The following is a 12,155-nucleotide window of genomic DNA, read 5'->3' on the forward strand; positions in this document are numbered from 1 at the left end:
TTGTAATGTAGTGCTTCCAGGGATGATGCTGTGGCCCAATTCAGAGGCTAGATCCTAGTGCCAGAAGTAATGTCGAGCAGAATGGCATCTCAGATTACAATGAGTTACGGAAGCATAATAGTATGTTTCCTTTAGACAGATGAGTGTAAATACTATTCAACAGTAAATATATTAATGTAAATTTGACTGGACTGCCCTGAGATTAACAGCATGTCCAGGTGAAGTTTACTCCCTGCAGTTTTCTCTTATTTCATGTCAATCAACTGAGATTAAACAGTTACTAATAATATTCTTGACTCCAAATGCCTGGTCAAAAACACACGGCTGTATACTCTTCAAACCGGAAACTGACTGGTGCCCAATGGACTGTAACACAGAACAGACTGCAAGAGATCTAATATGAGTGTCTACATAATTCAGGAAAAATAAATAAATAAAAGATGGCCACGCCTCTTAGAGCTTGTCAGCATTTTTGGGATATAAAACTGCAAGCTGAACGATCGAGCCTCTGAATTGGACTATATATCTGGCACTGTTCAAAAAAGCACGCACAATGAGCAAGAATTCCTGGATTATTAAGGTTTAAAAAACAGAGAATTGATAAATACTTTGGTATTTTCTGAGCTCTTTGCCTCCCTCGCTCTTTAATGGCTCTTTCCATCACAGAGTAATCTTTCCATTTTCTCATTTTCAGATCGATGGAGACTCAAGGAGAATGAAAGGCCTATTTCCTCTCAAATAGGGATAAAGCTTAACACATGGGGCCGTCTCATGTTTTCTAATCATGTCAGTTGGGCTACAGGACCAGATGAAGTGGCACCAAGTGTAAAGCACAAGTAAATCTTTGAACTGTAGAATATAGGCAAACATTAAAAAGATTCGAGTGTGCTATAAAAAGCAGAGCTATAGTTACTTAAGGGATATAAATAACACTGTATCATTAGAACAGTGCAGAGTGGGAGAGACAGTCGACAAAGAACAGCTTCATGAAAACAATAGAGCTAACAAGTGAAAGCAGTGCAGAGCCTGTATCAGAAAGGTATCCTAACACCCACGCAAAAGCATCTGCTGTGTATGTGGAGCCTTTGTGTAATGGGAGGGGAGGACAATGGAGCAATTGAAGTCTTAGCAACAATGTTTCTCCACTTCTATCCAACAGGATCTTCCCTGTTTTCTGACCCCAACACATAGCTTTACCTGGAAACAGAGGATCCTGTCACACACATTTAGCCAGATAGTGCTTTCATGCACATCAACCAAGTGATGTGCATGAACACCGAGTGGTAGCTTTACTAAAATATGCAACTATTCTACTTTAGAGCAGCTGAACCCTGGAAAGCACCCAACACAGTATGCAGGAAGTGTAATAACATATAGAACAAGAACATTTTCACAGGACTCTTTGCAGTCCTGTGAAAAACTAAGTGCATCCTTACTGCTTTTATAGCAATTAGGCAAGTGGCAGTCAGGTGCTGCTAATCAAACACACAATTACTTGATGACCAGCAGTGTAACCATCTCAAAAAATGTACCTGTTTAGATAGTTTGCTGATCTGGAGCATTCAGATGTGAGTTAACACAATACCATGGACAAAAGACATCAGCGATGATGTTACAGAAGCAGTTATTGCTGCTCATCAATCTAAGAAGGGTTATCAGTCCATCACTGTAAAGTGAGAAAAATTATTCAGTTCAAAACACAGCTGCCAATCGTCACAGGAGTGGACGCCCCAGCAAATTCACACCAAGATCAGACCTCACAATGCTCAGAGAAGCTGGGGAAAAAAAAAAAAAAAAAAAAGAGCTACATCTCAGGCTCTACAGGCCTAAGTTAGCATGTTAAATGTCAAAGTTCATGACAGCACAATTAGAAAAAGACTGAACAAGTATGGCTTGTTTGGAAGGGTTGCCAGGATAAAGCCTCTTCTTTCTAAAAAGAACATGGCAGCACAGCTCAGGCTTGCCAAGTTGCATCTGAACAAACCGCAAGACTTCTGGAACAAAGTCCTTTGGACAGATGAGCCCAAAATGGAGATGTTTAACCATAATGCACAACAATATGATTAGCAAAAGCCAAACGAAGCATATCAGCACAAACACCTCAAGCACGGTGGTGGAGGCTGGTGATTGTTTTGCAGCCCCAGGCTCTGGGTGCCTTGTAGGAATTGATTTGACCATGAACTCCTCTGTGTACCAAAGTATTCTAGAGTCAGATGTGAGGCTATCTATCCAAAAGCTAAAGCTTGGTTGATCCCAAGCACAGCAGCAAATCAGCAAGAGCAGCAGCAAGAGAACCACTGAAATAGAAAGGAATCAAGGTGCTGCAATGGCCCAGTCAAATGATGATGTGGCAGGACCTTAAGAGATCTATGCATGAATGCCTGTAAACCTCAGTGAACTGAAATAAGATTGAGTGGGCCAAAAAATTATTTCAAGTTGTTGCTGCTAAAGGGTTATTGTTGGAATGTAAAGTCCAGGTTATGTGATTAGCAGAAAGACCTCTTTTCTTACATGTAGGATCAGCATTGGGCTCTACCGTAGCATTACAGGCTAATGAACCAGCACCCAGGTGAGGGAGAAGAAAAACACAGGTCAGGACGGAGGGCTGGCATGGGGGCTGTGTTATTGTGATCCTTACAGCTGAGCCATGATCACATGCTTATAATCAGACTCTCGCAGTCCTGCTCACAAAGAATTCATGCAAAGATACAACCCCCCCCCCCAGAAAAACACACAGCTTAATTTTTGTTTCATGCAGGTGCGGGCATATGGACGCGAAGTAAATTCAATTATATAAAAAGTAATTACAGACACACATACACAAACACAGCACACATCTCAGAGGGTTGTGGTATTTTGGCAGAAACCAGTCTGTTTACTTGTGGCTTTTCCAAGGTCCCTGTGATTAAAATAGCTCCAAAGCACTCCTGACACTCCATTACCCAGCATGCCCCGGGTGAGACAGGATCGTACATATTGATTTCATGCCTCATTAGACTTCCTGTCTAACAATGCCATTGTTCTTCCAGGTTCTACAGGATTCTACATCGTTCAAAAATGACCGCGTATAAATCTGGGAGGGGAGAATGGACACATAACAAATGAACGCATTAATATTGAGTGTGGGCTCATTGGGAGCATCGTGGGGAAAATCTTCGCAGGTTATAGACTTTTGACCCAGTTTTCAGTTAAAGTTGTTAAAAAAAAAAAAGAAAAAACTATTTCTGAAGTAAAGTTCTTTGTCTGACTGTGATCATATATGTATGTAGAAAACCAACAAAGTACTTCCAGACGGGGCGTTTCCATCAGGTGTGAAAGAGCCACGTCCTCCTAACGGAGGAAACGAGCCAACACTGAGGCAAAACATTTCTTGTCAATTTTATTTTTACAGAAACAATAATTCTAGAAAGTATTTCTAGAGAGTTCTTGGCTTTTGTTTGTTTTTATATACATTTTTTGTGCCGTTAGTAGTGTTTAGGGCAGCACGGTGGCACAGTGGTTAGCACTGCCGCCTCACAGCTAGAACAACATCTGAAAGGTCTGGGTTCGATTCCACCTTGGCCCAGGCCTCTCCCTCTCTCTGTGTGTGGAGTTTGCATGTTCTCCCCGTGCTTGCGTGGCTTTCCTCCGGGTACACCGGTTTCCTCCCACATTCCAAAGACATGCATGTACTGGGGTTAGGTTAACTGGCTACACTAAATTGCCCATAGGTATGAATGTGAGTGTGAAAGGTTGTTCGTCTCTCTGTGTTAGCCCTGCGAAAGGCTGGTGACCTGTTCAGGGTGTATCCTGCCTCTCGCCCTATGACAGCTGGGATAGGCTCCAACCCCTCCCCCCCGTGACCCTGAACAGGATGAGCGGAAGCGGATGGATGGATGGATAGTAGTGTTTACAGTGTCTTACAGTATTTGTAATAGATCATTTATTTTATCTCCACCACAAAAGACTGTACAAATGGCTTTTTACTCAGGGTATTGGATTTCTGCCACTGAAAGGTAGGTCTGCCTGTTTTCACACTGTCATACCCTCTGTTCTATTTTTCAGACTTTCTCTTTTATGTACCACTGATAATATTCTCCAAACCTTTGCATCTTCTGCAATTGCTCTTTGTCTTTTCTTGTCTCTTTCTTGCAGCCCACATCTTACTTATTCTCACACCCCTTCTGTTTGCACTCGCAAACACACACACTGCATGGTTTCCATGTTTCATCTGATATTTCTTGCTCATTCTTTTTGTTTTTGCGCTCTCTCTCTCTTTGACCCAGAGCATGGCAGCTGCAGTAGCATGCAGCCTGCCAGCTGTCAGTTATGATGATGGTGACAGTAGTCGGGTTGCTGGCTGGGTGATGTTGACTAAATGGAACATTCCAGCACAACTGGCAGACAAACTGTAGCACGCGCGCGCACAGTACTCAATAGCTACAGTTCAGCAGACGAACATTACCTTTTTTTTCCTGCCCTAGTCTTCCACAAATGCTCTTTCAGTGAGCAAATGGCAAGGGGATACTGCTAGTGTGACATACCTCCTACTTAAGCTTGCATCAAAATCTCTACAAGTCACCTTGGCAGCTTTTAGCTTCATGTACAAGCCACATTAAAACTGCATTTGGCATTTGTGAGTGTGTCTTGAATATTGCAGAAACACAAAGGAAAGACTACTGGATAACATGCGCGCGCGGCGCACGCACGCACGCACACACACACAGAGTATCTAAGTATGTTTATTGCTAGAATTAAGACACTTGCTTTTCTACCTCTAACAATCATTGTGAAGATTACAGTATACTTATCCACATGATTTACACCATTTGCACGCACAAAGAAGCAGGAAGCCAAGCAGAAGCTCATACGCAGCCACACTGAATGCACAGATGAGTATGTGCAATACATACAATACATGATGTACAATTAGTCCACTCATACACAAAGTATTCACCCACCAAATGTATGCCGGCAAACTAAATCTTTGTTTTCCTTGGGGCACTACGAGAGAAACAAGCAACAAAGGACAGGACATTGAGGGTACAGATTAAGTGAAACATGCACCAAATCCAGTTCTGAGACTGAAAAGAACAGGAACAGAGGTTCACAAGCCTGTGAAGCCCTTTGAAAAGACTGATAATTTTATAATTGATATTAACTGGAACATGTTTCCTTTTCTCCAACTTATTACACGTTACAATTTCAGGAGACAGAAGGTTTTTAATCAGATGCTGCATTTGATAGTTTTGGGTGTGGAAGAGGATTCATTCATTTCTTCCCCTTCATTCTGCTTCTGAATGGAAGTTAATTTATACCATCTGCAAAATACAGCTGCCAACTCCAGCAACAGACAGGGCATCAATAAGGGGAGGGAACATGGGAGACAGAGATGGAGGATAAAGCAGAGAAGTCTATTAAGATACACAAATGACACATACACCTACACAAATTTCCTTTCAGAGCAAGTTGTAAACGGCACACAGACACCTACACAAAATCACTTTTCAAGCAACTTCTATAAGTGTTGGAGAGTGTCAAAGTGTACAGAATATGCACAGTCAATATCCAGAGCAGTAGTCAAGTTTAGTGAGTGCACGCCAGCAAAAGGAAAGTTTTCAGCTCACTCTAAAGGCCAATGAAGTGCACTCAAACTCCTGCAAAGAAAGGGAGTCTGGAGAATAACCAGCAGTCTGGAGGATAGAATATATTACCCTCTCAGCTCTGTAAAAGACCTTGTTTCTTTCAAATACACAAACTGCTTCCATCTGTTGTGAACCTTTGATAACCCAAGTAGTTCATGGATACTTCCAGCTCACATTCAACAAACTCAAAGCAAGATGAACACACCGTAGTTCAGCAGCGTGACAAAATGATAATGATGAGGGCTGTAACTTCAACAAAGACTGAATATTATGTGTAGTCTATACTACCTCATGTTTCCCATTCATTTACTATATGCTATGGAAGATAAACTATCTCCACAAAATGTTTATAAATAAACAAACAAACTTGTGTTTTGGTTTTTTATATAATATTTTTATTTTATATATATATATATATATATATATATATATATATATATATATAGTAGAAGAATATCCAAAAATGTAATGAGTAATAAAAGTAATCAGAGCTCTCCATATAAATAATGGTAATAAAAGTACCAGTAAAACTGTAAAATCAAAGTGAAAGATTGATCTCATTTATTTTTATTTAAACAGCATCCAAGAAGCATCTATAGATCAAAAACTCGGTTCATTTCTTGAGTAAACCAGCAGGATCTAAGGGAATATAACGCACTGGGATATTTTAAACACCTTCCAAACCCCCTTCCAGCTTCCATAACATGTTTTTCTCTGACTGCAGAATTGCTTAACATCATTTTAGCCTGTGGCTTTTGTTCTCACTCTATATTGTGTTTTTCTGGCTATAAAGAATATAAACTCCTTGCCAGCTCATTACACAAAAGACCATAATCTATCACTGATAGAATGTAATTTGAAAAGATTAAATTGGCTAGATTCTAAACAGACTGAATAATACAAAGCAGAAAAGATTAATTGGCTACTGGTTGTTTAGAACAGCAAATATCATCAAACTCATTATTGGTGGAATCATTAAATCGGGACATCAATCAGGGATAAGGCAAAACACGATAAACCAGATTATAAATTAGTGGGAACGGTTACATTTCCAGGGCTTTTTTTTTTTTTCCAGAAACATAACAGGACATTACATCCAGCTAAATGAAAATATGTGGGAAACTGATTGCAGAGCAACTCAGCAATGGTTAATTTGGTCTCTGTGGAGCCCTCCTGAGGCAAGTTTCGACATGATGCAACTCCGTGCAAAACACTGAGAAACTCAAATGGCTCCAAACTGTAGCAGTCAGGGAACCATCAAATCTGAACATTTTAACATAAGATAGCTGCCTGACATTCATCTGAGAATGCATAAATTTTTGCATGAAGCAGATTTCCTGTTGCGCTTCCTCACTTGTGTACATTCAGTTTGAATGTTGGCTTTTTATCAACTTACAAAGCATGAGCCCCAAAACGTAGACCTCTCCTATTCAAATACTGAGCATGGACTTAATTTGAAAAATATGTGACAGTAATAAAATCACTCAAAAAAAAAAAAAAATGGAAGAGAATATTTCAACACTGGACACACATTTTTGCAGTCCGCTTCATGCTGAAAATATAATACAACCAGTCAGGGGAACAACTGTGAACTCCTGAGGATGTTCAAGGTAAAGGTTCTCATGAACAGAAAGCAATATAACTGGATACTTCATAAACTTTGGACCTGAAAGAGACAGGTACACCTTCAGTAACCTGAGAGAGAGGGACTTAGTGGTGATAAGTGTAGTATACTGTCAAGTTCAAGGTCTTTCATTATATGCAGGTCTCAGGAGGCAAAGATCACTAAGCCTGAGTCCTGATTCTGCCAAAACAGTAACAGGACCACAGGAATTCAAGTTTTAATACCACACATCTGTCTTTAATAAATGTTGCAGTGTATCTGCACCCTCTAGTGAGTTTGGCTTTTTAATGTGACTCTGGGGGGGGGGGGGGGGGTTGTCACCAACTTTTTTCTGTGATCAACACACATGAGTTTGACTTGCAGGCCCGTTTTCTTTTTTTCAAACTTAGCTGTAGAGCACAGAGTATACGTCCTCTAAGTCAGTGCATGCATACTGACCACTCAAATTATGACAGGCGGTGATTTTTCAAGTTTGTGTGCATGTAGAACAAACTACAAACATATCTCATTAAGAGCATTTTTGGGTCCACCTTTGAATTTGAGTAATACAATAGATGTTTTTTCTTAAACCTGCTTGTTTGAATTAAGGTGGGTAAGCACTGCAATTGTAATGCTGATACTGACAGATGTCAAATGGATAGTAGGAGTGAATCGTTATTAACTGATACATTTCAGGTCCTGTATAATCTCTGACAATTTTAAATTTGGGTTTTTATAGATTCAGGCATGGCACAGTTAGGTCTACATGTTGTGATTAAAAAAAATCTATCACTATAATTAATTCTCTGATGTGTTGTTTGTATCTTTGCTGTTGCACAGAAAGTGGTAGATTATCTAATTTTGCTACCAGTAAAGCATCAAATACTTCATTAAGCTACAGGTACCGTGCCATTTAGTGGTATTGTGTTGTGTTTTTAATGCACTGTTTTGTTTCTTCCTGGTGTAAACAGGTAGCATAATAATTATATCAGCAACAGCTGTTGTTTTGTGAATATATACTTGGAAAATCAGATGTTCACTCAGTTAGTTTCCTCTGGCAACCTTCAGAGCAAGAAGAGAAACAAAATGTTCAGAAGCATCCCAGCTACATCTCAGAGCATTGTGTTTCACAAATTTCCTATTTGTGGTGCACTAATTGGTACAGATAGCGGCGAGAAGACCTAACTAAGCGTTACAAAGTCTTTAACCCTTACTTAATAGTGCGCTGTTCACTGTCCAACTACTTCCTGTTCTGAATGTGTCTCATTGTTGAAATCCTTTAGTTACCCCCCAGGACTAATGGTGCTGGGAAAAAAAAGTTATGGACATAGGATAGTACATGTTTTTTCCCTTCCAGCATTTCCTCACAGGGACAACCACAGTGAGAAAGGTGTGTATAACACATGAGGGTGGGTGTGCCATGGTTACTGGAGCAAATCACAGCCAGGAAACATGTAAACACACACACAGACATGCATGTGGTTAGAGAATGTCAGTGTAAAGCGCAGAGAGAGTGTGAGTGATGTAGAGTTAACCTTTTATCACCTACCTACATAATGTATCCATTACGCACTTGCAAATGCAAACACAGTTTACAAGAAGCAACAAATCAAGGAACAGATAAATTAATTTTAAATATATGTTATATATTTAACATTTGCTGATCTGAGGAAATGTTAAATATATGTTATCTACACTTAATCGTCTCTATGGAGTTGCAGTGTTTATAAAAGTTTGCGTTTTGCAAACAGAGCTCTAAAATATACAATATCACACTTTACCCAGCTGTAGAATGAGATTTATTGAGGGAAAACTGCATCTACTGAATCCAGACAAAACTTCAGATAGAATCAGTGCAATGCATTTTTCCTAAAACAGGTAAAGAGATCCTATGACAACAGAACTTAACATGCCAATGGGAGTGCTAATATGAGTTCCCCAGCCTATATCTATGGTACAGTACATTGATTCTGAAGTATTGCTGTTGTTTCTAATACACAACTACAGAGCTTTCAGCACCATGTTTGAACTTGACCAGATACAGTGCAACTGATAAATCAACATGCTTAATCTTCTCCCGACATCCCCAGAGTTCTGCCAGATATCAGTACGCAGCAGCAGATTTAGCTGTGTTCCTCTAAGTAGCAAATCTACAGCAAATCCAGCTGTTTTAAAGGTATAAATACACTGACACAAAAAAAAACACAAAACCTGCATTAAAAAAAGAACTACTGTTGGAATTTACTAAACATTTGCTTTTGACTTTACTTCATGTGTATTTGTAGACGTGTCCCTTTCAGAGGCACAAAATGTTGGGAGGAGAGTATTTAAATGAATCAAAAAAAAAAAATTTACTAAGGTTTGCATCGATCAATTTATTGACAACTGCATCAAATTTAATGCTGAAAAAAACAAAAAAACAAACAAACACATGATTGTGATAGTTTCCGTTACATGTGTCAATTACTCTGGAATGCCAGATGGCGATGTTATCAGAACGTATGATTGACACGAGAGGTTTGATCAAAGCTGTGAGCAGACCCAAACTCTGGCTGCATCCTGCAGCTCTTCAGTGAGCTCGTCACTGTTCAGAGCTTAGCCCCACATATTTCTGATCCTCAGTAATGCCCATATGTTGATGACACAGAGCAGAACTTAACTTAATGTGACGCATACAGAGCTGTGTCTTGTATTGGGTATCACAGACAGCCAATTACCTTTTACAGTAGCAGTGTTTCAGGTTTGTAGTCACAGAGACGCAGTCATTTCTTTATGTATTTTTCTTTATTCTATTTCTAGGTAAAATTGGAATTATTTCTACCTATTTTACTTCTCTCAATCTGAAGTGTCTGTCAAAATACAGCTACTAATGGGCCAGATCCGAAGTGCATTGGATTCATGTCAGAATGTTACAATGTGTAAAATTACCTGCAGCATTACATGGCACACAGATAAAAATATGAGTGTGCAGACTCATGCATGTGGCCAAGTAGCAGTAACTTTATTAACCCATGCGCAGCTCAGGCTCTGAGGATAAATAATGTTTTGTGTTCTGTTGCACATCCTGCAGGACAGCTGACAGATTTTAGTTTTATACGGTGAAATAGTTTGTAGAAAGCAGCACTCCTCCGGATTAATCCTGCACTCCACCTGAGCTGTCAGATTTATCCAGAGATCACACACATTTATCCATACACAGTCCCCAGCAATTTCTAACAGAAGAGTGCACCCTTAAATCAAAACCTATCCGTTCTCCTTTAGCTGTTTTTCCTCGATCTGAACTGCCACACATGCAAAAACCTGTCCTACTTGTACTGTATTATTTTGGTTACCAGATTACCCTCATCAGGTCTGCATTGTATTTTTTTTTTTTTTAACCAACTACCCTTTAATCTGTGTTGCATTAGCATTAGTGCAGATCAGCATGATTGTTGGGTTTTCTCTGTGTTATTGTAGGGCCTTTAACTTACAATATAAAGCACCTTGAGGCGACTGTTGTTGTGAATTGGAGCTATATAAATAAAATTGAATTGAACTGAACTGAATCAGTAAAGATGAATGGATCTGACAAAAGCAGGTGTGCTTCAATGAATCAGCAATGAGAGCACAGAAACAGTCAATCCAACTTTTATCTAATGTGCTGCTACTGTATGTAGAGCTGATTAGAGCTGTTATCAGATAAAACTTCTTGCTTCCTGTTCTCTCCTAATGACTGAACAAGTCATTTTTAAAACATTTGTTTTCCTCAGGGGTAAAGATTTTAGAAATGTCGCACTGCAGAAATAAGACTTCAACAATGGCAACAATGCTGTGATTTATTTCTCTTGTGGTTAACCTCTACTAGGAAGAGCTGGGTTCAAATCTGGCCTGCTGCATGGATCTGACTAAACACTGCACACTTCAGTGATTCAGTAATGTGAAAGCACTGAGAGGTTCTATGGTCTAGAAAAAAAACAGACACACAAATGAATGCCATTTGCAAAGGGAAAAAAAAAGCTTAAATTACTATCAGGACTTGTCCTTGACTCGGTAAGGGTAAATGGAATATTTTGTGGTATTAAATTAAGGAGAACTTTAGAGTCAGTGCAGATTGGCAAAATGATAAATCTATGGCATATTGTACTTGCTGATGAGCTAAATCTAAATGAAACAGAATTCCATTACACAATGAAATAAGTACAATGCTAAGACACGCAATGCAAGTGAACGCAATGCTAAGAATTGCATTCACTGAACGCAATTAGTGTCTTTTTATAGGGATCAGGAATATCTTTTTATTGTGAATGTAAACAGTGTTCATATATCTTTTATGTAAAACATCAGTAAAGTATTTAATATACAAATGAAGGACGGTAAAGATCAATTTGGAGAAGCTTACACAACATATACACATAACTTCAGATAACCAAATCTGTCAAATGTTGCGTTGTTCTCCAAAACTCCTGCTTGCATACATACAGTAGAATTATATTCAACCATAAAATCAATTCCTGTCCAGTCATCTGCTTGTTACATACCTCCTATTCTTGCTTTTCCTCGCTTCCTTCTCAACCTATCAAATACTAAAATATTTTTATATTGCATTTATTTCCCTTCTCCCTGACCTAAACCAAAGTTTGATTTATTGATCTGATTCTTCCACCATCCTCTAGTTAAATATGATTTTCCTGTTCTCCCTTTTTAAGCAAAACCATGCAGCATCATTGCAGCAATGCAGTTACCACTCCACCGCTCCTCCGTCAAGTAACTGCCTTGATTTTAATGACATTTTCCACTATGTCTACACTGGCCACAGCTCTTGCTCCATAATCTCCATTACTTCCATCCATTAAACTCGTGCATTACCTTGAAACCAATCAATTGTTGCTTTCCTTTAAACACTTTATAGCAGTGGGGTGCTGCTATAAAGAACAACTTCCTGACCTGCC

The 12,155-nt window shown here is 39.2% G+C and overlaps 1 protein-coding gene across 1 annotated transcript in view; it reads right to left on the reverse strand.

Moving 5' to 3' along the window:
- Positions 1–12,155, reverse strand: part of ctnnd2a (catenin (cadherin-associated protein), delta 2a) — a 264,157-nt gene that overhangs the window by 210,531 nt on the left and 41,471 nt on the right. The window lies entirely within an intron of this gene.

This window comes from Archocentrus centrarchus, chromosome 20 (genome assembly GCF_007364275.1).
Source record: "Archocentrus centrarchus isolate MPI-CPG fArcCen1 chromosome 20, fArcCen1, whole genome shotgun sequence".
NCBI lineage: Eukaryota > Metazoa > Chordata > Actinopteri > Cichliformes > Cichlidae > Archocentrus > Archocentrus centrarchus.